Source organism: Salvelinus fontinalis, chromosome 32 (assembly GCF_029448725.1).
Source record: "Salvelinus fontinalis isolate EN_2023a chromosome 32, ASM2944872v1, whole genome shotgun sequence".
In the NCBI taxonomy this organism is placed as follows: Eukaryota; Metazoa; Chordata; class Actinopteri; order Salmoniformes; family Salmonidae; genus Salvelinus; species Salvelinus fontinalis.
The window spans coordinates 14,548,542-14,554,828 of NC_074696.1; positions in this window are offsets into that span (position 1 = coordinate 14,548,542).

Consider the following 6,287-nt stretch of genomic DNA (forward strand, 5'->3'; position numbering starts at 1 on the left):
TGCGTATAAGATATTTATTTGTTGTCATGTAAGATACTGTCACTGTATGGCAGTGGTACATTTAAGTAGGCTGCTGTCATTATTAATAAACTCATCATGACATATCCAGTGGGTGCTGTATCACTGCAGTAATCACAGCTTCAGCTGGCCCCTAAGTGGTAAAACACTTTTGTCCAGGAGTAACATAGTAGGGCCTGTGTGCCTCGTTAACCTGTTGCAGGTCTCCTCACACAAATGTAATGAAGTGTCACACAGACTCTTCCCCTGTGGCTGGTCGCCGGGTACCACCCCAGTGCACTGTGGGACTATTGTTCCTCTGGAGCAGCTTTGTCCAGTCAAGCAACAATAACACACACCTAATGCCTTTCAGAGGTTTGTTCAGGTTACATAGAAGCAATCAGGACCTGTGGACGTATGTGCCTGTGTGTCTGACAGCCATGTTTTAGGAACAGCCACTTTTTAACAGGGTGCCTAGAACAGGGGTGTGTGTGTGTGAGAGAGGGCAGGGTGTTTGGAAGGGGCTAGCAAGGAGTTGTTAAAGGCCTCTGGTTCCTGAGCCAGAGGCCCATTCTGGCTGTAACACCTGTGAATGAACTGATGTCATCCAGTAGTCACCAACTCAACCGCTCACCTCGTCAATCACCACAGAGCTGGTCATTTCTCTCTCTCACACACAAACACACACACGGTTCCATGGTTTCCATGATTTGAGGTAATCAGTAGATTGCACTACTGACTGTAGCCACCAGAGGTTACTGTGGGCATTGCATTCCCCAACACTCTCTACAAAAACATTTCTCTCTTCAGGTTGCTTTCCCGTTTTGAGAGTAAAATGAAGTTTCCCCTTAGACACTGATCCAAGATCCGTTTTGTGTTAACCCCTTTTAATGGTGGAGGTTATGATTTGGGGTGGGTGATGATCCTCAGATTTTGGTGGTGTTGGTATGTAATGGCATTGAAAAACATTAAGGTTTACATACGTGGGTAAGTAGGTTACACTGCACATCATTATTTTATCAAATTAAATGTATGATAATGGTAAAACAACCTCCCCTCGACAGACAGACAGTTCAAGACAGGTTTGATTAAATCAATGCGTGTATGATGTCTGCATGCTTTCCATCCTCCAGGGACGGGGCAGTCACTCATTGCTAACTGACAGACGTTCATTGCTCAGCCTGTAAAATCAGAGACAATTGAAAGGATAAACAGCGGAAAGTGGACACACTGTGAGGGCTGTCAACGTGAGACCAGAAGAACACTGTGAGGGCTGTCAACGTGAGACCAGAAGAGCACTGTGAGGGCTGTCAACGTGAGACCAGAAGAGCACTGTGAGGGCTGTCAACGTGAGACCAGAAGAGCACTGTGAGGGCTGTCAACGTGAGACCAGAAGAGCACTGTGAGGGCTGTCAACGTGAGACCAGAAGAGCACTGTGAGGGCTGTCAACGTGAGACCAGAAGAGCACTGTGAGGGCTGTCAACATGAGACCAGAAGAGCACTGTGAGGGCTGTCAACGTGAGACCAGAAGAGCTCCTGCTCTAGTGTACACCCACATATATATTCATTCTGTAGGCCTATAAGGTGTGTCTATGCATCAGCGGAGGCTGCTGAGGGGAGGAAGGCTCATAATAACGGCTGTAACGGAGCCAATGGGATGGCAACAAACCATGTGTTTGATGTATTTGATACTATTCCACTCCAGCCATTACCACGAGCCTGTCCTCCTCAAATAAGATGCCACCAACCTCCTGTGCTATGCACTGTAGGCCGATAATGTGCACATTGGATAGTGAGAGGGGAGGAAATGGTTTTGTCCAGACGTTCCATGTAAATCATTTGGCAGAATTAGAGCTGTGTACCAGGGGGATATACAGCTGGGATACTGTGGACTGTTGCTGTGAGAACCTGTATCACTCTTCCACATGCTTTAAGGAATTTAGGAGTGTGCACACGCACATGCTCGCAGGACACAGGAGCAAACACACACTCACTCTTGTCCAAAACAATTGGATGTGTTACAATTCATACTTGAAGGTCATCAGGTCTTTAAAGCTCAGGGCAAGAACTGTATCTGGGTTAGGAGTACCCCCCCCCCCCCCCCCCCCCCCTCTCTCTGTGTCTGTCTGTCTCATGGTTGTTAAACAGCACACAGAAACACACACGAGGGACAGAGCCTCACCATCATTCATATCCCAGACACACAATTTGTTCAGTCTGCCATCGTCACTCTTCGCTCTACATATGGCTCCCTATATTTTTCAATAAACTTTATTAGGACAGCTCCGGCAAGCAAGCAGCAAATGTTATATACCCGAGGGGATGCAGGCCGATAAAGGCAGCTAAACACTTCCATAGGGTCTTTATGGGAAACAAATGGAGAATAACACTCTGTGACAGAGAAGGCTTAGCAAGTGCATGGATGGCCCTGAGATGGCCTATACGCTTATTGAATACCCTATCCTTCTTCCATCACCTCTCCGTCCCCCCAGGGCTGGCTCTAGCCTTTTGAGGGCCCTATGCGAGATTCTACACAAAAGTATAAAATAATACCCAATCAGCGTTGTGCTAAACTGAGTGAGCTCAACTGTGAATGGTCCTGGTGCACCAAAAAAAGTGTCAAGGGAAGCCAATTTGGATTTGGCTTCACACCAATCACATCAAAGCTGAATGTAATTTACAGAAAAAACTTGAATTGTTGCATTTCATTGTGTCATTGTCCTTCGGTGGCAAGCTAGCTAGCTAAAATCTTCCCTATCCTAAATCAGCCATGCGTGGATATAGGGATCTGGACTTGTGGTTTTACTTAATTTTTCATACTGGCTATTCTGATCCAGCCATAGATTGATATATTGTGCCCCTGGCCTGAGAGGATGGAAGTTCAAAAAGTAGCTAGATGTAATAGGCTATTAACTAGCTGGCCTGGCGCATTGTTGCCCATGAAAGGAAGTTAGGCTAGCGAGCAAGCAATTTAGCCAGTTAGCCAAGGACAACAAATACTAAAAGCACGTACTGTATGACAGAGGGATAGACCGTTTCGGAAACATGAGCGAGGAGGATGGCATTGGTGTTTCTATACAAGTACGGTGGGTCCACACGTTTCTTCTACTTGCACTCACACACACACACACACACACACACACACACACACACACACACACACACACACACACACACACACACACACACACACACACACACACAAATCAGCACCATGGACAGTGACATATTTAGCTTACGTTGATTGGACTAAATCGTTTTTGGTATCTTTTAGTTGTCACTGTATTAGACTAAGCAGAGGTCATTTGATGATGTTGAAATGTTAAAGTTGAAATGGTGCTGGAATAGTGGAGGCAGCTCCCGTTTTCTTTGCAACTTGTGTTAACTCCATAGTTATAAATCAATGGTTGTTTAGTAGTCTGAAAATGTCGGAAATGTTCACTTGGTTTACCATGCTGTAGGTCATGTAACTGTTTGTTACAGACATTATGTTTTGTGATGAAACAAAGGTGTGGTTGAATTTATTCTGCCACTGTGTGTTCTTATTGTCTCTGCCTTTAAGCCTATTTATTACGGTGGCAAGGCATATGAACTAACAGGTTATAGAGCAAACAACACAATTATCACAACATATAGGTTGTACTATAACTTTTCTGGCTTCCCAGTGATTTTACCCACATATCGCTACTGTTAGATAGCTGGCTAGACTAATTTACCAATCTAAAAATTGCTAGCTGACATGGCTAATTGAGTCACTGTCAGTGACTGACATAGCAAGAGAAAACTTGCTGATGCACAACCACATTACGAACTTGCACCTTGTGTATTCTACTATTCTAACTCTCAACAGTAAGTTGAGACCCCGACTGAGTTCCTAAAAAAATGATAAAATAATAATATTAATAATTATATATATATATTATATTATATATATACACACATTACATTTGGAATGTATTCAGACCTCTTCCATTGTTCCACATTTTGTTACCTTACAGCCTTTTTCTAAAATGTATTACATCATATTTTTTCCTCATCAATCTACACACAATACCCCATAATGACAAAGTGAAAACAGGTTTTTAGAATTTTTTGCTAATAAAAACCCCCAACAGAAATACCTTATTTACATAAGTATTCAGACCCTTTGCTATGAGACTTGAGATTGAGCTCAGGTACATGCTGTTTCCAATGATCATCCTTGAGATGTTTCTACAACTTGATCGGAGTCCACCTGTGGTAAATTCAATTGATTGGACATGATTTGGAAAGGCACACACCTGTCTATATAAGGTCCCACAGTTGGCTGTGCGTGTCAGAGCAAAAACCAAGCCAAAGGAATTTTTCGTAGAGCTCCGAGACAGGATTGTGTTGAGGTACAGATCTGGGGAAGGGTACCAAAAAATGTTTGCAGCATTGAAAGTCCCCAAGAACACAGTGGCCTCCATCTTTCTTAAATGGAAGAACTTTGGAACCACCAAGACTCTTCCTACAACTGGCCGCCCGGCCAAACTGAGCAATCATAGAAGAAGAGCCTTGGTCAGGGAGGTGACAAAGAACCCGATTGTCACTCTGATAGAGCTCCAGAGTTCCTCTATGGAGGTGGGAGAACTTTCCAGAAGGACAACCATCTCTGCAGCACTCCACCAATCAGGCCTTCGTGGTAGAGTGGCCAGACGCAAGCCACTCCTCAGTAAAAGGAACATGAAGGCCCGCTTGGAGTTTGCCAAAAGGCAACTAAAGGACTCTCAGACCATGAGAAACAAGATTCTCTGGTCTGATGAAACCAAGATTGAACTTTTTGGCCTGAATGCCAAGCATCACGTCTGGAGGAAACCTGGCACCATCCCAACGCTGAAGCATGGTTGTGGCAGCATCATGCTGTGGAAATATTTTTCAGCGGCATGGACTGGGAGAATAATCAGGATCAAGGGAAAGATGAACGGAGCAAAGTACAGAGAGATCCTTGATGAAAACCTGCTCCAGAGCATTCAGGACCTCAGACTGGGGCGAAGGTTCACCTTCCAACAGGACAACTACCCTAAGCACACAGCCAAGACAACGCAGGAGTGGCTTCGGGACAAGTCTCTGAATTTTCTTGAATGGCCCAGCCAGAGCCCGGTCTTGAACTTGATCGAACATCTCTGGAGAGACCTGAAAATAGCTGTGCAGCGACACTCCCCCATCCAACCTGACAGAACGTGAGAGGATCTGCAGAGAAGAATGGTAGAAACTCCCCAAATACAGGTGTGCCAAGCTTTTAGCGTCATACCAAAGATGACTCGAAGCTGTAATCACTGCCAAAGGTGCTTCAACAAAGTACTGACTAAAGGTTCTGAATACTTATGTAAATGTGATATTGCTGTTTTTCATAAATTAGCAAACTTTTCTAAAAACCTGTTTTTGCTTTGTCATTATGGGGTATTGTGTGTAGATTGATGAGGGTAAAAAAAAAACTATTTTAATCCATTTTAGAATAAGACTGTAATGTAACAAAATGTGGAAAAAGTCAAGGGGTCTGAATGCTTTCCGAATGTACTGTGTGTTTGTATATGGGGCCCAAAGTGACCACTTATGCCACGTCTGTCTGGAGCAGGCCCTCCATCCACCCCTCTATTCTGGTTCTATTCTACCCTGTCTATCTTACTGTTTTATTTGGTCTCTTTCTTTCAAGCCTTGCCAAAGAGAGTGAGGGGAGTCAAATGAAAGATGGACAAAATGAGAGATGGACAAAATGAGAGATGGAGAAACTTTCTAAACAATCCCACCTTTGGGGATATGAGAAAATCGTGAATATCAGACATGCTCTGGGAACGCTGCAAATCCGTCCATGGTAGGAAGTGCTCTTTCATTCTCTCAGGTGAGGTAAGGCTGGGAGCATCCCGGGTTTTCTGGACTTTTCTTGAGCCTGTCTCGTGTCTGAACAGTGGAAAGAGGTGGAAGATGATAGGCTTATGGACATTTTTCCGGATGACGCTCCGTGTGTTTCTGGGAAGGAGATGATGCACTAAGACAGTGAACAGCTTGTTTCCAGTAATAAGGAATCCCAGACCAGGAATCTCAGGCAGTTGGCAGGGAAGTGGAAGGAAGGGGCATGTCTGATACCAACTTCTGATTTTAGGAGATAGTTACAGTCCACTTGGAAAGGGATGTAGGTGTGTTGGAGTACATAGGCAGAAACGGATTGGCCATACGGCAGTCGGGCAAATGCCAGATGGGCCTGATTCATCTTTAGCCCAGTGTACCGGTCTAAATTGGGGGCTTTGCACAGAATGATCATTATTTGGCT